Source organism: Arachis hypogaea, chromosome 16, assembly GCF_003086295.3.
Source record: "Arachis hypogaea cultivar Tifrunner chromosome 16, arahy.Tifrunner.gnm2.J5K5, whole genome shotgun sequence".
Taxonomy (NCBI): Eukaryota; Viridiplantae; Streptophyta; class Magnoliopsida; order Fabales; family Fabaceae; genus Arachis; species Arachis hypogaea.
In genome coordinates this window covers 58,425,393-58,449,953 of record NC_092051.1, presented here as the reverse complement: position 1 = coordinate 58,449,953, position 24,561 = coordinate 58,425,393, and the positions used below count along the sequence as shown (strand labels likewise).

The 24,561-nt window shown below is 40.5% G+C and overlaps 2 non-coding genes across 2 annotated transcripts; both read left to right on the top strand.

Annotated features, from left to right (window-relative positions):
- The first annotated feature begins 664 nt into the window (after positions 1-664).
- LOC112760019 (small nucleolar RNA R71) lies at positions 665-768 on the top strand. Its single transcript, XR_003180478.1, has one exon. It is a non-coding gene; the product is annotated as a small nucleolar RNA R71 (small nucleolar RNA).
- A 13,823-nt stretch (positions 769-14,591) lies between these two features.
- LOC112761060 (small nucleolar RNA R71) lies at positions 14,592-14,695 on the top strand. The gene has a single exon (XR_003181469.1). It is a non-coding gene; the product is annotated as a small nucleolar RNA R71 (small nucleolar RNA).
- Positions 14,696-24,561: the final 9,866 nt, after the last annotated feature.

Here is a 24,561-nt window from a genome sequence, read left to right as displayed (position 1 = left end):
TTGACTCATGGTTGCCATAATTCCTTCTATCCGGTTCAATTGATCTTGAAATTGTTGGTTCGGATTAGGTTGGGTATGTTGATTATTTTGGCCATGATATGATGATTGGGGGTAAGTGTTTTGTGTGGCTTGGTATGATCTTTGGTTGGAGTTTTGGTATGTGGAATTGTTTTGTTGGTTGTGGTTGTAAGGTTTGTGGTTTTGTGGTTGGGTTTGTTGGTTTCCCCACCCAAAGTTTGGGTGGTTTCTCCAGCCTGGGTTGTAAGTGTTGGAATGTGGATCATATGATTGCCTTTGTTGGTTTCCCACATAGTTAACCTCATCCCAATCACCTCCTTCAATGCCTACTTCCTCTTGATCTTGTGTGTGTATTGCAGCCACTTGCTTTGTTTCTAATTGCCTGGTAAGCTCTGCTAGTTGCTTGGCAAACACCTTGTTTTGGGCTAGAATTGTATCAACATGGTTCAGCTCCATGACTCCCTTAGTGTTGTGCCTTTCTGATGCATAGTAGTACTCATTCTCAGCCACTGTCTCGATCACTTCAATGGCTTCTTCCACAGTCTTTTTCCTGTTCAATGAACCTCCTGATGAATGGTCTACAGCCTTCCTTGATTCATAAGAGAGCCCATCATAGAAGATGTGCAGTTGCACCCAATCATGGAACATGTTTGGTGGGCATTTCCTTGTCAAGTCCTTGAATCTCTCCCATGCCTCGTAGAGAGTTTCACCATCTTGTTGTCTAAAAGTCTGAACCTCAGATCGAAGCCTATTGACCTTTTGTGGAGGGTAGAAACGTGCCAGAAACTTGCTTTCCACCTCATCCCATGTTGTTAGACTCCCCCTTGGGAATGATTCCAGCCACTTAGCTGCTTTGTCCCTAAGTGAAAATGGGAACAAAAGCAGTTTATAGGCATCTTCCTGGACTCCATTGGACTTCACAGTGTCACAAATTCTCAGGAATTTTGTGAGATGTTGGTTTGGGTCTTCATTAGCACTTCCTCCAAAGGAACAATGATTTTCCACAAGTGATATTAGCTGTGGCTTGAGCTCAAAATTGTTGGCCTGAATGGGTGGTTTCTGGATGCTACTACCACAATTCCCAGAGGTTGGGTTTATGTATGAACTAAGAACCCTCCTCTCAGGGATGGCATCGTTTCCATCAGCTCTCTCATGGTTGTGAACTTCTCTATCCATGTTGAGATCTAAAGCTTCCTCAAAATTGTCCTCAGATTCTCCTTCAGATTCCTCTTCTCCCACTACTCTCTTCCCTCTTGCTTCCCTTCTAAGTCTATGAAGGGTCCTCTCTGGTTCGGTATATGGAGGAGTTGATGTCTCTCCTCTCCTACCTGTCATACAAGAACACAGCTCAAACACAAACAAGTGAAATACTCTTGGTTACTGGAAGAGTATGGTTAGCTCAATTGAGGAATTAATTCAAACAGTTAGTGAGTCAGTGAGTTAGTTGCATGAATTTAAAGGCATAAAGAAGGAAAGCATGTAACCAAGTGCAGAAATTAAAATTCAACAAGTATCTAGAACAGAATTAACAAAGCAAGAGAAAATTGCTCAATCTAGTTAGCTTCCAATTTGAGAATTGTCAATCGAAAACCAATCCCCGGCAACGGCGCCATAAACTTGATGCGCATAAACTAGTTATGCTACGATTTAGGAAATTGCACGATCGGCAAAATTCCTTCCGGCAAGTGCACCGGTTATCGTCGTCAAGTAAAAACTCACAATAGAGTGAGGTCGAATCCCACAAGGATTGGTTGATTGAGCAATTCGGATTAGAAGTGTGTTCTAGTTGAGCGGAATCAAGAATTGAGATGAGAATTGCGGAATGTAAAATTGGCGGGAAAAGTAAATGACAAGAAAATTAAATGGCTGAATCTTAAATTGCATGAATTAAAGAGCAGAATGTAAATTGCTGAAATTAAAAGGGAATGGGGGTGATTGCAAGAATTGAATTGCTGAATGTAAAGAGAAAGTGGAAATCAGAAATGGGGAATTCATTGGGTTTAGGAGATATTGAAATCTCCGAATCAAAACATGTATATCTCTTCCTCAACCAATGCATTCATTGAATTTTGCTTGGCAATCTTATATGATTGGATCCCAATTCCTTGGCTCACCAATGCTCTCTAAAAACAAACAAATTCCCAATCCCTTGGTTTAAATGTTCATAAGAAGAGATGATGCTTGATCACTGATTATACCACACAATTTCATGAACCACAATTTGGTAGGATTACATGTCACAATATCCATCCAAACCCCAATCCAATCCACTGTGAGAAAGCTTCTCTAGCATGAATCCTCCATTCCTTTCCCAAGGCTCCGAAGGATTCCAAGTATGAGTAGTTTCTTTCCCAAGACAACTACTCAATGGAATTAGATCGAGAAGCTTTCTAACAAAATTCAAGAGAAAAGATTGAAGAAGAAGATAAACTATTATTGATTCATTGAATTACAATAGAGCTCCCTAACCCAATGAAAGGGGGTTTAGTGAATCATAGCTCTGAATTCAATTACAAAGAAAAGGAAAACTAGCTAAAAGTGAAAGTAAAAGTCCCCTCTAACTTAACTTCTATCCTATTTATACACTTTCTATATTGAGCTTCAGTTGTGCTTCTTGGGCTTTGAGGCCTCTCCTTGCTTTCCTTTTGCCTTGGGTTTATGATCCATAATCTTGATGAGGTTGTTGATCCAAATCCTGTAACATTTATTGAGCCAACTTAGTGATAATCAAATAATGACACATGACTCAATAAATTGAGATTTCAAACTCATCAATCCTTCAGGCCCAATCCCATAAACCATGATATTCAATTGGGTTTCATACCAAAGTAAGTTTAAGTTAATAATTGTGCTCAAAGACTAACTTAAATCACAATATTTTTGGCCCAGAAACCTTTTTCAAGAGTGGCGTTTAAGTTGTAGTTTAAGCTTAAACTGCAACTTAAACGCCAGACACTTCCAGTGAGGCCATTTGTAGAAGCACGTTTAAGCTTCAGTTAAGGTTAAACTGAAGCTTAAACGTGGAAATGGAAGAAGGTAGCCCTGGAGAGTCATGTAGTCGAACACGTTTAAGCTTCAGTTTAAGGTTAAACTGAAGCTTAAACGTGGAGATAGGAAGGGCAGCCCTGGAGGTCGAACACGTTTAACCTCCAGTTTGAGGTCAAACTGGAGGTTAAACGTGGAAAAGGGTGGAGGCATACTGGAGGTCGAACACGTTTAACCTCCAGTTTGAGGTCAAACTGGAGGTTAAACGTGGAAGCTTAGAATGGTGGCCCTGGAGGTGTCGAACACGTTTAACCTCCAGTTTGGGGTCAAACTGGAGGTTAAACGTGGAGATGGAGAGAGCAACCCTGGAGTAGAAAAGCTATCGAACACGTTTAAGCTCCAGTTTGAGTCAAACTGGAGCTTAAACGTGGAATGGCTCCCTGGTACTCTTCCTGGTTCTGGCGTTTAACCTCCAGTTTGAGGTCAAACTGGAGGTTAAACGTGGAACTCCTCCCTGGGTGGCATACTCATTCTGGCGTTTAACCTCCAGTTTGAGGTCAAACTGGAGGTTAAACGTGGAATGCTTCTTTAGTGAGGCTTATCATTCTGGCGTTTAACCTCCAGTTTGAGGTCAAACTGGAGGTTAAACTTCAATCCCAGCATTTCTTATCCTTCATGATTTTGGCGTTTAAGCTCCAGTTTAGGCTTAAACTGGAACTTAAACTCCACATGTGATGTTCAAGCTTCCTTTATTGATTTTGTTGCTTCCTTGCTTAGCCTCTTCTTCCCTGAAATCATCCAAACAATTGCATCAAAGTCTTGCAAAATTTCATGAGAAATCTTTCATTCATAGCATTTAAGTAATATAGCTAAAACTCATGGAATTTGCATCAAAATCATATTGTTTGGATGGTTCATTACTTTGTTCTTCATTTAACCATTTTTGGTTACTTTAAGCTCAAGAAAATGCATAAAACAACTAAAACTAACAGAAAAATGCTAGTGAAACTAGCCTATGATGCCTTGGCATCACAACACCAAACTTAATATGGAGAAAAGGAGGAAAGAGAGTAGTTGGTGCTGAGGAAGAGGAGGAGTATTTTGAACCAAACGTGGATGAAAATATGGAGAATCATCATGAAGAAGAGGCTCACAACCATGGCAGAGAAGGTCTAGCAAATCATGCTGGGCAAGAGAGAAGAGTTTTAGGCTTTTATATCAACCCAAACCCAGGAAACTGTGGGAGTAGCATTCAAAAGCCAACCATACATGCCAACAACTTTGAACTAAAGCCACAGCTCATCACCCTTGTTCATAATAACTGTTCGTTCGGAGGAGGTGTCCAAGAAGACCCCAACCAGCATTTAATCACCTTCCTGAGGATATGTGATACTGTGAAGTCTAACGGTGTTCATCCTGACACCTATAGACTACTCTTATTTCTCTTCTCACTCAAGAACAAGGCATCTACATGGCTGGAGTCCTTCCCAAAGGAGAGCTTAAAAACCTGGGAAGATGTGGTGAACAAATTCTTGGCAAGATTCTATCCTCCTCAAAGAATCAATAGGTTGAGAGCTGAGGTTCAAACTTTCAGGCAACAAGATGGTGAGACTCTATATGAAGCATGGGAAAGGTTTAAGGACCTGAGAAGATGCCCGCCAGATATGTTCAATGAATGGGTGCAGCTGCACATTTTCTATGAAGGTCTTTCTTATGAATCGAAGAAGGCAGTTGACCACTCATCCGGGGAATCTCTGAACAAGAAGAAGACCATTGAAGAAGCCATAGATGTCATTGAGACTGTAGCTGAGAATGACTACTTCTATGCTTCTAAAAGAGGCAACACTAGAGGAGTGATGGAGCTGAACAATGTGGATGCACTGCTGGCCCAAAACAAGCTTATCACCAAGCAGCTGGCTGATCTTACCAAGAAGATGGAGAGGAACCAAGTAGCAGTAATCACCACCTCATCAGCAACCCAAGAGGGAGTGAATGCAGAGTCAGAAGGTGAGCATGAACAAGCCAACTACATTGGAAACTCACCCAGGCAGACCCATGATCCATACTCCAAGACCTACAACCCTGGTTGGAGGAATCACCTAAACTTTGGGTGGGAAAATCAACATGATCAAGGCTAAGATCAGAGACGTCACAACCCCAACAACCATGCAGCTCACCAACAGTCCACACAGAGATCATATCAACACCACCCTAACAACAACTCTCCACATCCATACCAAAACCAAAATAACCCAACTCACCCCTCCACTCTCAACTCACCATCATCTGAAGATAGACTCTCCAGAATTGAGACTCTACTTGAAGGCATATGCAAGGAGATTCAAGATAATAAGGTGTTCAAGGAGGAGGTGCGAGCCAATATTAAGAATCAGGGAGACACCATCAAGAGGCTGGAATTTCAAGTGGGATACCTCTCCGAGCAGATTCCCAAACTTATAGACAGCTTCCCAAGTGACACAGAGAAAAACCCGAGAGGTGAAGCAAAGAAAGTAAGATGGGAAGATCGCAAGATGGTTACTATAAGTGATAAGGAGACTGAGGAAGAGCTGAACAACCCATTAGAACAACCTGAAAATACTTCAGCAAGAAAGCAGGGGGAGAATCATCAAGAAACCACAATTACACAGAAGGAACTGACACAGAAGGAGCTGCTGAGACTCTATGCACCCTTTTCCCAATTACTAAATGGCTGTGTAGAGAAGAGAATATACTCAAGGTTTCTTAACATATTTGCATCTCTCCATGTAAACATACCATTCATCAAGGCCCTCCAACAAATGCCCTCATACATTAAGTATATGAAGGAGCTGCTGACCAGGAAAAGCTCACTCAAAGGAGGACAAACAATAGTGATGAATAAGGAGTGCAGTGCTCTCATTCAACCAGAGTTGCCGACAAAGAGGAAGGACCCTGGGAGTTTCCACATCCCCTGTGCCATAGGAGAAATAATGTTTGATAAAGGACTTTGCGATCTGGAAGCAAGCATCAACTTAATGCCTTTATCCCTTATGAAGAGGCTACAGATCAATGAGATAATACTCACAGATGTAGTTATCAGGCTGGCTGACAAAACTCAAAAACAAGCAGTAGGAGTGGTTGAAAATATGCTGGTGAAGGTTGGAAAATACTTCCTTCCCATAGACTTTGTCATCTTGGACATGGAAGAGAGTCACCTCCACCTGATCATATTGGGAAGACCATTCCTAGCTACAGCCAGAGCACTTATAGATGTGGAGCGAGGGGAGCTAATTTTGAGGATCCATGGTGAACAACTCACTTTCAATGTTTTCAAGCCCTCACAAGAAACAGATCAAGAGAACAAAGAACCAAGGAAAGATCACAGTGAGATACTGAAGGAAGAAACAAGCACTGAAGCACAACCGGCACATCTGGGAATCCCCTTGGTTGATGAACAAGGCAATCAGCAGCTGTCACAGCTTAAGGAAAATCAGGAGGAACCTAAACCACCAGAGTTATATGAGACCAGCAACAAAATCTCCTTGGAAGAGGAGGTCACAAGGAGCAAGGCAACATCAAAAGGAACAAAGAAGAAGGTACTAAGGAGGTAGAGGAACAAGAAGATCCCTACAGAGGACTTCTCTCCAGGGAATAAAGTAATCTCAGCTTACTTCCCAGCTATTCCCTGATGCACGGAAAACTTGTCTCATAACAAATTTCCTTCGGCAAGTGTACCGAATTTGTCGTCAAGTAAAAACTCACAATAGAGTGAGGTCGAATCCCACAAGGATTGATTGATCAAGAAACTTTAATTAGAGGAATGTTCTAGTTGAGCGAATCAGAAATTTAGTTGAGAATTGCAGAAAATTAAATGGCGGGAAAGTAATCGGCAGAAAGTAAATTACAGAATCTTAAATGGGAATGGGGAATTGCTCATAAATGTAAATAACAGAAATTAAAGAGAATGGGTAAGATCAGAAATGGGAGTTCATTGGGCTTAGGAGATGTTGCATTCTCCGGATCAATCTCATTTACATCTCTTCCTCAATCAATGCACTCATTGATCTCCTTGGCAATCTTAAGTGATTGAATTACAATTTCTTGTAATTGAATCTCTCAAATCTTGATCAATAGCCAATTCCTTGGTCAATTGCTCATGAGAAGAGATGAAGTATGGTCACTGATTATACCACATGCATTTCCCAAACCAAGTATTGAGAGGATTATAGTCACATATCCATCCAAACCCAATTCGGTCCAGCATGAGAAAACATTTCTAGCTTGATCTCTTCATTCCTCTTCCAAGGTTCAGAAGAGATCCAAGTATGAATAGTTTCTTTTCCAAGATCACTATCCAATTGGATGAAGATCGAAAGCTTTCAAGTAAAATCAAGAGAAAAGATAGAAGAAGAATAATGAAAACTAGTATTGATCCATCAAATTACAACAGAGCTCCCTAACCCAATGAAAGGGGTTTAGTTGTTCATAGCTCTGGAAAATGAAAACAAAGATGGAGAATACATAATGAAAACTAGAAGTGCAGAGAAAGTAAATACAGGAAGTAGTTCTATGCTATTTTCCAACTCCCAGAACTGTCTAAAATAATTCAAAGCTACTCCTATATATACTACTCTTCTCATCTTCTAGTTGGTTCTTCAAGTCTTGGGCCTTTGGATCTTGAGTTTGAAGCAGTTCTTTTCTTCATTTGGGCTTGGCTTTACTTGCAGAGAGAAAGTGTGAAGTGGGCAGAGACTTTAGCTCAGGGCATTAGGGGTGTTAACGTTTAGTGAAAATATGAGTTTGAGAACGTTAGTGACAATCAACTTTCTCACTAACGTTCCTAAGTAAAAGCCACGTTAACTTCAACGTTAGTAGCACAAACGTTGCCACTAACGTTGCCTCTAGGTCCTTCGCACACGTTATTGGGGCTTAACTTTCCCAATAACGTTGAAAAGCCCCCCTTGCTCCTACGTTAGAGCCCACGTTAACTTAGTTAACGTAGCTCTTTAACGTGGGCTTGCCATCCTTCGAGAACGTTAGTGACACTCAACATTGTCACTAACGTTCCAATGTGCCCCCACGTCTCACGTTAGAGCCAACGTTAACTTAGTTAACGTGGGTCTTTAACGTGGCATTGCTTAGCCATCCTCAACGTTAGTGACAATGTTGAGTGTCACTAACGTTGGCTCATCTTTTACTCATCCACGTTAGCTTCCACGTTAACTAAGTTAACGTGGGAGTTAACGTGGCTCATAGTGGCCTGTGTGGCTCCTTCCAACGTTAGTAACAATGTTGAGTGTCACTAACGTTGGCCATCACCTTCTTCTCTCACGTTAGCCTCCACGTTAACTAAGTTAACGTGGAAGTTAACGTGGCTCCTTGGGGTTGTGTGGTTGCTTCCAACGTTAGTGACAATGTTGGGTGTCACTAACGTTGTCGACCACTCTTGCCTCTTCACGTTAGCTTCCACGTTCACCAAGTTAACGTGGGAGTTAACGTGGCATTGTGCACTTAGGCAAACGTTAGTGACAAGGTTGAATGTCACTAACGTTTGCTTCCTTTCCCCCTTTTAACGTTAGAGGCCACATTAACTAAGTTAACGTGGACTCTAACGTGGCCACTTGTGAGTATTGGCAAACGTTAGTGATAATGTTAAGTGTCACTAACATTGGCTCGAATTCCCTTCTTCACATTAAAGTTCAAGTTAACTTAGTTAACGTGACTCTTAACGTGGGTAATGATGGCTTCGAGAGCGTTATTGGCAGTCACTTTTCTCATTAACTCTGCAAGTTACCTCCCATTCCTTGCTTCCTTTGGTCCTGAAATCAGGCAATAGAGTGCATCAAAGTTTTGGTCCAAGTCATGGGTAATGCAGCATACAATTTGTCACTAAACTCATGCAAAATCCTCATGAAATCATGTAAAATGCACAATGTATGCTTGAATCCAGGTGTAAGTGAATATCTACCCAAAACTAGCTTATTTCCTAAGAAAATGCATGAAACTACCCTAAAAACAGTAAAGAAAAGGTCAGTGAAACTGGCCAAAATGCCCTGGCATCACAACACCAAACTTAAAGCTTGCTTGTCCCTAAGCAAGTACTGGAACAAGAGAATGATGAATGGGATACCAAGAGAAATGAGTCATTCTTGTGGAAGTTATGTCCCTGGTTTTATGGTGGTTTCATGCATAGCAACTTAGGTTCATTCCTGGCTTTTAGACCTTTATCATATCCTAGAATACTTACTATGATTGCATCCCATAAAACTTTTATTTATTGATCCTTTTGCTGTTATTTCAGGGCTTATTGGTGTTCTTCAGGCTAAGTGTTCTGTAAGGGGGCAACTCTTTAAGATAAGCTTTCAGCCAACACTCCCGAACCAGTTGGTTCAAAGTGCTAGGTGTTGAGACACCCCTAAGGACTTACTCCCTCAAGTCTCTCCCCCATACATACACACCACAGGCATATAGTTTATTCATTTTCTTTTCTTGATGCCTTGGTGTCCAGCACCTCTTTAGGTTACTAAATGTTCTGTGGTGAGGGTTACTCTTGATAGTGGACTTTCAGCTGATAATCCCGAGTTAGTTAACCCAAGTTACTAAGTGATAAAGCACCCCTAAGAGCTTATTCATCCAAGTAGATCCCTCACACAGGAACACCACAGACACATGCCTCAAGATTTAAAACCATTGGTGCCTAGCCTTATTGCTTAGTCTTTTTCTTTTATTTCTCAACTTTAATTGTTCTTTTCCTTTTTCTTATTAGGATCTTCTTATTTATCTAGTCTCATGGGGTGTGTCTCAAGTATAGTATTCATGACAGATAGTTGTCTTCCCACCTTATGGTTGAACCAACTTAGCTAACTTATGATCCCACCAAAATCTCATGAATGCACTTCCATATTATGGACTCCACTCTGGTCTTTTTTTAAAAAAACACACTCATTCTCTTTTTCATCTGATTTCAAGGGACAAATATACAATTAAGTAAGGTAAAGATGCAGTGACATAAGGACTAGATATCATAAACCTCTTCAACAAGAACATAAAAGAAGGAATTTAGAAATGTTTAAACTGAAATGGAAGCAAGTTCTATTTCATACAAGATCTTCCTTATTTAAAACATAGAGAAAGATGGACCAAAGAAGGAACTCCACCACCTTTTATTCTTGTGGATGTCCATGCTCTCCTTCTTGATTGCTTGTGCTCCCACTTCCCTTGCCTTTTCCAAGCAGCTTCTTCCAGAAACCACCATCTTCCATCTTCTTCTTGAGTGTCTCCTTTTGCTGTTTCACTTTCCTCTCTTCTTGTTCTACAAAATCTTTTTGGACCTCATCATATGTAGGGATGGCATAGTGTAGCTGATGCATATTACTGGACATGTAGTTCAACTTGGCTTGAGTGTTGACGTGGAACTCCTCCCGATGTAGTTGTCGTCCTTCATTAAGTATAGTGAACTCATTGAATGCTTTCATTTGGGCTAGTTGTCGCTGATTGAGTTCCTGCAAATGCTTATCTTGACGTTCTTGCCTCTCGGTAACTTGGTGGATGGTTTGAGTGAGCTGGGAGTATTGTTCCTGTTGCTGCTCCATTTGTTGTTTCTTCCACTCTTCTTGTTGGCTCATCCAGTTCAATATTTGCTCTTGTCCTTCCATATGTCTCATCCCGAAATCTTCAATAGCTCTTAGAAGGTGATTCATATTCAGATCGGCTGGGTAAGGATGCTCTCCCTGATGATATTCTTCCTGATGAGACTCCTCTTGGTGAGTTTCTTCCCTTGCTTTTAGTTTCCCTATTTGTGGCCTTCTTTGTTACTGAGCAAGTGTAGTATAGGCCATACGCTGAGTTGTCATTAGCCTCCCTGGGTTAACCCAGTCTGGATTACTATCCTCAAAGACCACCTTGGCCTTTGTGCACAATCGGAGAATGGTGCTGGGGTACCAAAGCCTGGCACCTGATTCAAGCTTCTCAGTTGAATCTTGAATTTCCTCAGCTATAAGTTCATGCACGTTGATTTCTCGACCTTGTACTAGGGAATGTACCATAGTTGCTCGATTAATATTTACCTCTGAATTATTTGCAGCTGGGAGAATAGACCTCCTCACGAGTTTAAACCACCCCTTGGCTTCTGGGCTAAGGTCTCCTCTCTTGATGAACCGGGGTCTCCCATCTCCATACCTCTCCCAGTCAGCTGCTATAACATAGATGTCAGTCACTATCTCAGTGAGCTCATCATTGTCTTGGCTTTTACTTATCCTTGTATGATAGCTAGGCTCATTAAAGTATGGTGATTTCAGGTGAAGAGTTCTTATTATAGCATTTGGACTGAAGTCTACCTCCTTTCCCCTTACATAGCTTTTGAAGGTTGGGGTTCTGGTTTTGTCTTCTCTGACCACATTTGTGTAGAACTCTTTGATGAGGTTTGTATTGATCTTCCCCTCTGGATTGGTGAGCAATTGCCACCCTCTTTCTTCAATCTTCTCCCGAATCTGTGGGCATTCGTCTTCATTGATTTGGAAGGTTAACTCGGGCAGTATCTTTTTGAGCTTTATCCGCTCAAATTCTCGTTCATGGAAGGCAGTCTTGAATCTCTTCTCGTCGAAGGGAATGTTCTCCGTTGGTTCCTTCCTCTTCTGCCTCTTGGAGCTTGATGATGCCATGAATGAAGTTAAAGTAAAAGGGGTGTAGTGAAGGGAAGAGATGTGGGGTTTAGAGAGTGGGAGGTTGAAGAATTGGTTGCTGGAAAGTGAAGTGCAAGGGGTATGAATTTTGAATGTGGAGATGGTGTGAATTTGATTCACTTATATAGAGAAGTGATGAAGAGATGAAAGGTGTGGATTGATGGCGTTGGTGTATGATGAACGGATGGGGATGTGTATGGAGTAAGCACGAGGATTCTCAACTTTATGATGGAGTTGGTTCGCTTTCCAAGTTTGTTCTTCCTCCAATGTTGCATGGCAACCATTCCCAATGCATTCCCCTTGAGGCACGTGTGTAGTGCCCTCTTCATGAATTGGCCGAACCTTTCCCATTAAATTATCCAATCAATCTCTTTCAATGTTCTTTTCCTTTCCCTATAAAGATAAAATAAGAAAAGTAAGAATTATCACAAAAAGAAATCACTTTAAATTCTTACGGCTAAAATAATAAAGAGATGAAAAGATGAGATTGTTTATTCATGAACTCCAACTAACTAACTAACTGTGTATCCTTATATGCATTTTGGTGGCACCATGGGGTGACACCAAACTTAGTTTGGAGCACTGTGATCAAAAGTCTTGTTCAAAGCTCCAAGACTAGCATGCTCTCTGTTGCATTCATGCTTTCTTGGTATGCTTTGAACACCAAACTTGTTCTTCACTATATACTACAATATAAGGACTTCACCGAGTTTGGGTTGGAATTCATGAATATTGACTTATTCAATAATAAAAGCTAATAAAACATGGGTTGCCTCCCATGAAGCGCTTCTTTAGCGTCACTAGCTTGACGTTTCTCCTTCATCAGGGAGGTTGATAATGCTTCAAGTCCTCCCCTCTTGCCTTGGACTTATATCCATTGGTTGTATCAATGATCTCTACATGCTCCAAGGAGAGAACTCTGTTAATAGTGAAGACCTTTGGTAACTGAGATGGTACAGTGGGGAGATCAGGTGGGATATCTGGGAAGTAGGCTGAGATCACTTTATCTCCTGGAGAGAAATCTTCCGTAGGGATCTTCTTGTTCCTCCACCTCCTTGGTACCTTCTTCTTTGTCTCTTTTGATTCTTCACTGCTCTTGGCGACTTCTTCTTCTAAGTGCATTTTGTTGTTGTCTTCACATGCCTCTGGTGGTTTAGGTTCCTCCAGCTTCTCCTTGAGCTGTGACGATTGCTGTCTGCCTTGTTCATCATTCAGTGGGGTTTTCGGATGTGTTGGTGGTGCCTCAGTGCTTGTTTCCTCTGTCAGCATCTCATTTATATTATTGCTTGGTTCTTTATTTTCTTGGTCAGCTTTTTGGGAGAGTTTGAAGACATTGAAGCTGAGTTGTTCATCATGGATCCTCAATATTAGCTCCCCTCGCTCCACATCTATGAGTGCTCTGGCTGTAGCTAAGAATGGTCATCCCAATATGATTGGGTGAGTGTGACTCTCCTCCATGTCCAAGATGACAAAGTCTGTTGGGAGGTAGTATTTCCCAACCTTTAACAACACATTTTCCACCACCCCTATTGCTTATTTTTGAGTTTTGTCAGCCAGCCTGATGACCACATCTGTGGGCAATATCTCATTGATCTGCAGTCTCTTCACTAGGGCTAAGGGCATTAAGTTGATGCTTGCTCCCAAATCGCAGAGTGCTCTATCAAACACTGTTTCTCCTATGGCACAGGGGACATGAAAACTCCCTGGATCTTTTCTTTTCGTAGGCAACTGTGGTTGAATGAGGGCACTGCACCCCTTGTTCATCACTATAGTCTGGCCTCCCTTGAGTGAGCTTTTCCTAGGAAGCAGCTCCTTCATATACTTGATATATGTAGGCATTTGTTGGATAGTCTTGATGAATGGTATGTTCACATGCAAAGATGCAAACAAGTCAAGAAATCTTGAGTATATTCTCTACTCCACAGCACCATTGAGCAGTTGGGGAAAAGGTGCATAGAGTCTCAGCAGCTCCTGTTTTGATATTTCTGGTTCTTGGTATTCTTTTTCCTCCTTCTCTGTTGAGGTATCTTCAGGTTGTTCTGACAGCTTGCTTGGCTTGTCGTCAGTCTCCTTATCAATTATAGTGACCATCTTGCAATCTTCCCATCTTACTTTCTTTGTTTCACCTCTCGGATTCTTCTCTGTGTCACTTGGGAATCCATCTGTGGGTTTGGGAATTTGCTCAGAGAGATATCCTACTTGAGATTCCAACCTCTTGATTGTGTCTCCCTGATTATTGAAACTAGCTCGCACTTCCTCCTTGAACACCTTGTTGTCTTGGATATCCTTGCATATGCCTTCAGATAGATTTTCAATCCTTGAGATTCTTTCATCAAATGATGATAGGTCAGGTTGAGGAGGGTTGTTCTGGCCTTGATATGAATGTGGAGAGGTGTTGTTATTGGATGTTGATATGGTCTAGATGTGAAATTGTTTGGATTTGGGCGTCTTTGATCAAGGCTTTGGTCTTGTTGATTTCCCCACCGAAAGTTTAGGTGATTCCTCCATCCAGGGTGGTAATTCTTGGAGTATGGATCATGGTTCTGCCTAGGTGAATTCCCAATGTAGTTGGCTTGCTCCTGACTACCCTCTGCTTCTTCATTCACTCCTTCTTGGGTTGTTGATGAAGTGGAGATTTCTGCTACTTGGTTTCTCTCCATCTTCTTGGTGAGGTCAGCCAGCTGCTGGGTAATGAGCTTGTTTTGGGCCAACAGAGCATTTACATTGTTTAGCTCCATTACTCCTCTTGTGTTCCCTCTTTCGGAAGCATAGAAGTAGTCGTTCTCTGCTACTGTTTCAATGACATCTATAGCCTCCTCAATGGTTTTCTTCTTGTTCAAAGATCCTCCGGATGAATGGTCTACGACCTTCTTTGACTCATAAGAGAGCCCTTCATAGAAAATGTGCAGCTGCACCCATTCGTTGAACATGTCAGGTGGACACCTCCTTGTCAAGTCCTTAAACCTCTCCCATGCCTCATATAGAGTCTCACCATCTTGTTGCCTGAAGGTTTGGACCTCAGCTCTCAGCCTATTGATTCTTTGAGGAGGGTAAAATTTTGCTAAGAATTTGTTCACCACGTCTTCCCAAGTTGTCAAGCTTTCCCTTGGGAAAGATTCCAGCCACTTGGCTGCCTTATCCATGAGTGAAAATGGAAATAAGAGCAGTCTATAGGCGTCAGGGTGAACACCATTAGACTTCACTGTGTCACATATTCTCAGGAAAGTGGTTAAATGTTGATTTGGATCCTCTTGGACACTTCCTCCGAACGAACAGTTGTTCTGCACAAGGGTGATGAGCTGTGGCTTCAGCTCAAAATTGTTGGCATGGATGGTTGGCTTTTGAATGCTACTTCCACAGTTTCCTGGGTTTGGATTGATGTAAGAGCCTAAAACTCTTCTATCCTCCCCAGCATGATTTGCTCGACCTCTTCCGCCATGGTTGTGAGCCTCTTCTTCATGATGGTTTTCCATGTTTTCTTCCATGTTTGCTTCAAAGTATTCCTCAAAGTGTTCCTCCTCTTCTTCAGCGCCAACTATACGTTTGTCTCTTGCCTCCCTCCTTAGTCTAAGGAAGGTTCTTTCAGGTTCAGAATCAAAGGAAGTTGAAGCCCCACTTCTTCTTCCTGTCATACAACCAACAAGTACAAGCAAAGAGAATAGATGCAGAAAGTATATCTGTCAGAATTACTGTTAGTGTGAGTGATGCAATATATCAAACAGTTAGTAGGTTAGTAAGATGAAATGTAAATAAAAGAAAAAAAAGTAGGGGGAAAGGAAGAAATTAACTAAAACAGGAAATAAATAACTCAAACAGAAATTTAAATCAAACAAAAATAAAATGCTCAATCTAGTTATCCTCCAATCTAATCATTGTTGATGCACAATCAATCCCCGGCAACGGCGCCATAAACTTGATGCACGGAAAACTTGTCTCATAACAAATTTCCTTCGGCAAGTGTACCAAATTTGTCGTCAAGTAAAAACTCACAATAGAGTGAGGTCGAATCCCACAAGGATTGATTGATCAAGCAACTTTAATTAGAGGAATGTTCTAGTTGAGCGAATCAGAAATTTAGTTGAGAATTACAGAAAATTAATTGGCGGGAAAGTAAATGGCAGAAAGTAAATTGCAGAATCTTAAATGGGAATGGGGGAATTGCTCATAAATGTAAATGACAAAAATTAAAGAGAATGGGTCAGATCAGAAATGGGAGTTCATTGGGCTTAGGAGATGTTGCATTCTCCGGATCAATCTCATTTACATCTCTTCCTCAATCAATGCACTCATTGATCTCCTTGGCAATCTTAAGTGATTGAATTACAATTTCTTGTAATTGAATCTCTCAAATCTTGATCAATAGCCAATTCCTTGGTCAATTGCTCATGAGAATAGATGAAGCATGGTCATTGATTATACCACATGCATTTCCCAAACCAAGTATTGAGAGGATTATAGTCACATATCCATCGAAACCCAATTTGGTCCAGCATGAGAAAGCATTTCTAGCTTGATCTCTTCATTCCTCTTCCAAGGTTCAGAAGAGATCCAAGTATGAATAGTTTCTTTCCAAGATCACTATCCAATTGGATGAAGATCGAAAGCTTTCAAGTAAAATCAAGAGAAAAGATAGAAGAAGAATAATGAAAACTAGTATTGATCCATCAAATTAAAATAGAGCTCCCTAACCCAATGAAAGGGGTTTAGTTGTTCATAGCTCTGGAAAATGAAAACAAAGATGGAGAATACATAATGAAAACTAGAAGTGCAGAGAAAGTAAATACAGGAAGTAGTTCTATACTATTTTCCAACTCCCGGAACTCTCTAAAATAATTCAAAGCTACTCCTATATATACTACTCTTCTCATCTTCTAGTTGGTTCTTCAAGTCTTGGGCCTTTGGATCTTGAGTTTGAAGCAGTTCTTTTCTTCATTTGGGCTTGGCTTTACTTGCAGAGAGAAAGTGTGAAGTGGGCAGAGACTTTAGCTCAGGGCGTTAGGGGTGTTAACGTTTAGTAAATATATGAGTTCGAGAACATTAGTGACAATCAACTTTCTCACTAACGTTCCTAAGTAAAAGCCACGTTAACTTCAACGTTAGTAGCACAAACGTTGCCACTAACGTTGCCTCTAGGTCCTTCACACACGTTATTGGGGCTTAACCTTCCCAATAACGTTGAAAAGCCCCCTTGCTCCTACGTTAGAGCCCACTTTAACTTAGTTAACGTGGCTCTTTAACGTGGGCTTGCCATCCTTTGAGAACGTTAGTGACACTCAACATTGTCACTAACGTTCCAATGTGCCCCCATGTATGACGTTAGAGCCCACGTTAACTTAGTTAACGTGGCTCTTTAACGTGGCATTGCTTAGCCATCCCCAACGTTAGTGACAATGTTGAGTGTCACTAATGTTGGCTCATCTTTTACTCATCCACGTTAGCTTCCACATTAACTAAGTTAACGTGGGAGTTAACGTGGCTCATACTGGCCTGTGTGGCTCCTTCCAACGTTAGTAACAATGTTGAGTGTCACTAACGTTGGCCATCACCTTCTTCTCTCACGTTAGCCTCCATGTTAACTAAGTTAACGTGGAAGTTAACGTGGCTCCTTGGGTTGTGTGGTTGCTTCCAACGTTAGTGACAATGTTGGGTGTCACGAACGTTGTCGACCACTCTTGCCTCTTCACGTTAGCTTCCACGTTAACCAAGTTAACGTGGGAGTTAACATGGCATTGTGCACTTAGGCAAACGTTAGTGACAATGTTGAATGTCACTAACGTTTGCTTCCTTTCCCCCTTTTAACGTTAGAGGCCACGTTAACTAGGTTAATAGGGACTCTAACGTGGCCACTTGTGAGTATTGGCCAATGTTAGTGATAATGTTAAGTGTCACTAACGTTGGCTCGAATTCCCTTCTTCACATTAGAGTTCACGTTAACTTAGTTAACGTGACTCTTAACGTGGGTAATGATGGCTTCGAGAGCATTATTGGCAGTCACTTTTCTCATTAACTCTGCAAGTTACCTCCCATTCCTTTGGTCCTAAAATCAGGCAATAGAGTGCATCAAAGTTCTAGTCCAAGTCATGGGTAATGCAGCATACAATTTGTCACTAAACTCATGCAAAATCCTCATGAAATCATGTAAAATGCACAATGTATGCTTGAATCCAGGTGTAAGTGAATATCTACTCAAAAATAGCTTATTTCCTAAGAAAATGCATGAAACTACCCTAAAAACAGTAAAGAAAAGGTCAGTGAAACTGGCCAAAATGCCCTGGCATCATTCCCCCCGATCTCCCCACCATCCCATCTCAGCTACCTAAAGTCTTTACCATCAACAGAGTTCTCTCCCTAGAACATGTGGAGATCCTTGATGAAGCCAATGGAGATAGATTTACTGCAAGGGGGGAGGACTTGAAGCACTACCAACCACCCTGATAAAGGCAGAACGTCAAGCTAGTGACGCTAAAGAAGCGCTTCATGGGAGGCAACCCATGTTTTACATGCTTTAAAAAATAGTTAATAATGCAAGGTTCATGAATTTCAAATTAACTTGATATGCACTTGAATGAATCCTTCTGTGTAACATATAGTGAGGAACAAGTTTGGTGTTCAAGGCACACTAAGAGAACATAAATGTAACCCACATCATGTCACTCTTAGGGGCCTTGAACAAATCTTTTACACCACATGGCACCAAACCAAGTTTGGTATTGCCAATGTTGCATACATGGATGTTGAGTTAGTCAGTTAGTTTACACTCATGAATAGCACTTAGTCAGTTAAAAACAAAAACTTTAAAAAGTGGTTAGCCTTTTAATTTTGCCGCCACTTACTACAAGTGTGTTTTTAATCACATTTCTTTTATTTTGTAGGAGCATTGATGGGGCAATTGAAGGGTTCAAATAACATAAAAGGAAGATACTACACACGTGTTTTCAAGGGGATTGCATTGGGAATGGTTGCCATGCAACATTGGAAGAAGAACAAGCTTGGAAACTAAACCAACCCCATCATAAAGTTGGTGATCCTTGTGCTCACCCATGCTAAACCCCATCTGTCCATCACACAATCACCCCATCAATCCACACCTTTCATTCACTCATCACTTTCCTATATAAGTGAGTCCTAGTCCGTACTTCCCTTCACATTCAAATTCCTATTCCTTAACACCTAGCACCTTGAACCAACTGGTTAGGGAGTGTTGGCTGAAAGCTTATCTTAAAGAGTTACCCCCTCACAAAGCACTTAGCCTAAGAGCACAATCAAACCCTGAAAATAATAAAAGGATCAATGAATAAGAGTCTCATAGGGTGCAATCAAGTGAGTATTCAAGACATGATAAAGGTCTGAAAGCCAGTGAAGGAATGAACCTACGTTGCTATACATGAAACCACCATTAAACCAAGGACATGACTTCCACAAGAATGACTCATATCTCTTAGCATTTCATTCATCATTCTCTTGTTCCAGTACTTGCTTAGGGATAAGCAAGCTTTAAGTTTGGTGTTGTGATGCCAGGGCATTTTGGCTAGTTTCACTGACCTTTTCTTTATGGTTTTAGGGTAGTTTTATGCACTTTCTTAGGAAATAAGTAAGTTTTGGGTAGAATTTCACTTACATCTTGATTCAAGCAAACATTATGAGTTTTATATGAATTCATGAGAATTATGCATAAATTGAATAACAAATTGGATTATGCATATCTCATAACTTGGACTAGAACTTTGATGTACTTTATTGCTTGATTTCAGGACAAAGGAAGCAAGGAAGAACCACGTTAGCAGCCACGTTAGTCTAACTAACGTGACCTCTAACGTGGAATGGGAGCTAGCTTGCAACGTTAATGAGAAAAGTAATCGCCAATAACGTCCTCGAAGCCATCATAGCCCACGTTGAGAGTCACGTTAACTAAGTTAACGTGAACTCTAACGTGGAAGAAGGAAATGAAGCCAACGTTAGTGACACTCACCTTTCTCACTAACGTTGGACTAAGCTCATATTGGCCACGTTAAGAGCCACGTTAACTCAGTTAACATGGACTCTAACGTGGGGAAGCAAAAGAATCGCCAACGATAGTGACACTCACCTTTGTCACTAATGTTGGAATGAGCCACTATGAGCAACGTTAACTCCCATGTTAACTTAGTTAACGTGGAAGCTAACGTGGATGAAACAATGATGAGCCAACGTTAGTGACACTCACCTTTGTCACTAACGTTGGAGATGGCTATCACCACCACGTTAGAAGCCACGTTAACCTAGTTAACGTGAACTCTAACGTGGGAAGTAGGGGCGTTTTGAAACGTTAGTGACAAAGGTAAGTTTCAGTAATGTTTTCGAAGATTTGGCAAGCCTACGTTAAAGGTCACGCTAGCCACACTAACGTGAACTCTAACGTAGGGAAGAGAGGATTCTCAACGTTATTGGAAAAGGTAAGTCCCAATAACGTGTGCGAAGGATCAAGAGGCAATGTTAGTGGTCACGTTGGTACCACTAACTTTGAAGTTAACGTGGGTCACCATTGGGTTAGGAACGTTAGTGAAAAAGGTGACTGCCACTAACGTTCTCGAACCCACACTTTCACTTAACGTTGACGCCATTAACGTCCTAAGCTAAAAGTCCTTGCCTACTTCATACTTTCTCTCTGCAAGTAAAGCTAAGACCACTGAAGAGGATAACTGCTTCAAACTCAAGATCCAAAGGCCCATATCCAAGATTTGAAGAACCAACTAGAAGATCAGAAGAGTAGTATATATAGGGGTAGTTTTGAATCAAAAAGGGGGTTGGAAATTGGAGAACTACTCTCTGTATAATTTTACTTTCTCTGCACTTCTAGTTTACTTTTCATAATGTATTTTCCATCTTTATTTTCCATTTCCAGAGCTATGAACAACTAAACCCCATTCATTGGGTTAGGGAGCTCTGTTGTAATTTGTTGGATCAATAGTAGTTTTCATTATTCTTCTTCTATCTTTTCTCTTGATTTTACTAGAAAGCTTTCAATCTTCATTCAATTGGGTAGTTATCTTGGAAAAAAAGCTATTCATACTAGGATCTCTTCGGAACTTTGGAAGAGGAATGAAGAGATCATGCTAGAAATGCTTTCTCACGTTGGACTAAATTGGGGTATGGATGGATATAGTGACATATAATCCAACCAACACTTTGATTTGGAAATACATGTGGTATAATCAGTGACCATACTTCATCTCTTCTCATGAGCAATTGACCAAGGAATTGGCTATTGATCACACTACAAGAAAAACACCCATTCAGGTACACTTGAAAAGTGTAGCCAAAAGTGAAAAAAAATGATGCCTTAGGCTACGGCTACGCTTTCTAGGCTACGGCTACGCTTTTTGGGGTGATTCCTATTCGGCCGTTGCCTATTCTCAAAGGCTACGCTTTTCTGCACCAAGGGCTACGCTTTTGGCATTTGGGAATAGGCTACGCTTTTCAAGTGATGCTGTCCAGGACCAAAGGCTACGCTTTTCAGCTTCCATTTTTGCCAGAATAGGCTACGCTTTTCAATGCTACTGCATCACTTGTAAAGCGTAGCCACATTGTATACCATAGCTACTTTTTATAAGTGTAGCCTTAGGTCCCTCATTTTTTTTGTATACTATAGCTACTATATATAAGTGTAGCCTTAGGTCTCACTTTTTTTTGCATATATATATATATAATATTCTACTAATTATTAATACAACATAATACTTAATAATATAATTACATGTATAATAATTTAGCATTTTTAATTAAACGAGTTAAATATTATAAAATAAAAATAAATACATAATTATACTAAATAATTTTTTTATATAATAAAAATTATCTATAAATAAAATATATTCTTTGATGAATACACAATGCATTACAATGCAACTCTTAGAAATTGTAATGCATTGTGGATGAAAAAATCAAAACCGAACTTCATAATCCACAATGCATTACAATTTCTAAGAGTTGCATCAAAACCGAAGTTCATATTCTTTCTACAAAAGCACCGCAAACAGAAGTCTTTTATGGAAAATAGCACAACTCAGATTTTATTATTTTTCTTACAACAATTATATTAAATCAAATGTAGTAGAAACACACCAGCCAAGAAGAAACACCAGGTCATTCAGGATACAAATGAATACAAAAGTACTTTTCCATCCAGGATTGGTGTAAATAGAAGCTGCAAAATGAATATGAATTTTAATAACAAAAAGATGAAGTACCAAACCATGTTTTTAATTAATGCATGAAAATCAGTTCAATAGTTCATAGCCCCAGAAGTAAAGATAAGATATCCACATGTTTTCTTTTTCTCTAAATTTGCTTCTTCAAAATTCAAAATGTGGACATTGCTTTTACACACATCAACCTTGATATGAAGACTATTAATCACAATCCCAACAGTTCCGATCAATGGCTTTGCAAGCTTAGCAAACATCAAAATACTCATTTCATTTGTGTCCCAATCTAAACCCAGTTTTAGGACTCGCTGTGAAATACCAAGAAAATGCTCATTTCATTTGTGTCTGAATCAAAACCTGCCGAATTGCATACTAGGCAGAGCCCCAATAAGATGATGGGGATGTGGATTTTAGCCATTTCGTGCAACCACCTGAATACTGCAACAAATTCAAGAGGATTTCGATTAATTCCAAGTACATAAAAAAATATGTCAATTGTGTGCATATGCCTCAGATTCAACCCATTGAATCTCAAACAAGAACAAACCCCTCTCAATGTATAAAAGAATGCACAGCTTCTAGGACTAGTAGAGATGGATCACTTAAAAGATGGTGCAAAAGAAAACTAAAATGGAACATAATGTTGATTACTCATTGAAGCTGGCAAATTGCAGTTGGAAACTTGAGCAATTCATTCACTTAGAACCATCAAGATTTAGGATAAAAATTCATTCATGTGATTTCACAGGAACAACTTTAGCTCAAACCATGTGGAAAAATAATTCATGATATAGGGATATCATGAATTAAAACCTAATCATGTCAAATATTCTTAATAAAATATCTAAAACTACTATTTTTCAGGTTATAATATTAAAATGTGAAGGAAGTAAAACCTGATCAACATAGTTGACCAACGCATCCCTTGAAGACCCACACTAGGAGGGCATGAACCCAATGAAAACTCCTGCAGCTCGACACTTTCCTACAGAATAATTTCCCTAGTTTAGCACGCACGTATGAAATTTCCAGCACCTATTGCTTCCGTTTATGCCAAACACAGAAAGGAATCATAACAAATTGAGAATCAGAAGGCGAAACCCCCAAAATTAGAAAACCTAAAATTAGAACCCAAAACCCCCAAAAATTCACAGAACCAATTGAAAATTGATACATACCTTCTGTATCTCAATTAGCCATTGCAGTTCATCATCACTATCAAAATCATTCACACCTTCGAACTACAAAGTGAGAGCGAGTTAGAGAATGAGCAAGAAAGAGAGGATACAGAATAGAGAATGCTTACCTGGTGACAGAGGATACGACAATGGTGTTGATCAGTGACAGTGAAGAGATGAGCGGCGACGCAATGGCTTGGAGACGGTGCAGCAGCTCAGCAGCGAGCTCCAATTGACGGCAGCGCCGCGACAGAGCACGAAGGCGGCGATACATCCCTCCTTCCTCCCTTCGAGCTCCTCGGCGGGGGCACAGAAGCCCGACGGTGGCAGAACGGCGACTAAAACAAGCCCTAGCAGTGGTGGTGGAGCTTCAGCGGCGACGGAGCACCTCCTTTTTCTCTCCTCCATCGCGTTTCCTCTCATCCTCGAGCTCTCTCTCTCTCACTGGCGCTCGACGACGACGGCGACGGCGGCGGAGCCCTAGACGGCGTCGTCCTCTCTTTCCTTCCTTCCCTTCTCCTCTCTGATTTCTTCTCTCTTTCGTGTTTGTGTATGTTGAGTGAGGATAAGAGTGTGTGCTGCACTGCTGCGTAAGTGAGGGAGAGGGCCAACAAATTTTTTTACTAAGTGTTTATTGAGGATTCCCATATTAGGAGACATTTTAAAAGCGCACCCGAAACAGAAAAAATAAGCTACTCTTTACAAGCGTTCCCTTAGATGAGAAAAGTGTATTTATAGATATTTAGATAAGGCTACGTTTTATAAGTGATTTCTATAATACCTAAGGCTACACTTTTTAAATGATGCCACAATTGTGTATCCTTTTCTTATATAAAAAGGCAACACGGAGAAAAGCGTAGCCTATTCTATGAATAGGCTACGCTTTTCAATTGTAGCTTAAAAAAAGTGTGGCTGAATGGGTATTTTTCTTGTAGTGTCAAGACTTGAGAGATTGAATTACCAAAGAATTGGAATTCGATCACTTAAGATTGCCAAGGAGATCAATGAATGCATTGATTGAGGAAGAGATGAAAATGAACTTGATCCGGAGAATGCAACATCTCCTAAGCCCAATGAATTCCCCATTTCTGATCTTACCCATTCTCTTTACTTTCTGCTATTTACTTTCATGCTAAACTCCCCTTCCCCATTTAAGATTCTGCAATTTACTTTCCGCTATTTACATTGAGCTCTTTATTTCCAGCATTTACGTTTCTGCTATTTACTTTCCTGCAATTTAATTTTCTGCAAATCACAAATCTAATTCTGCTTAGTTTAACTATAACATTCTTCTAATTAAAATTGCTTGACCAATCAATCCCTGTGGGATTTGACCTCACTCTATTATGAGTTTTTACTTGACGACAATTCGGTATACTTGCCGAAGGAAAATTGTTGAGAGACAAGTTTCCATGCATCACGTTCCAAAAGGGGCAATTGGCCACGTTAAGAGCCACGTTAACTTAGTTAACGTGAGCTCTAACGTGGAAGAAGAAGATGATGCCAACGTTAGTGACACTCACCTTTGTCACTAAC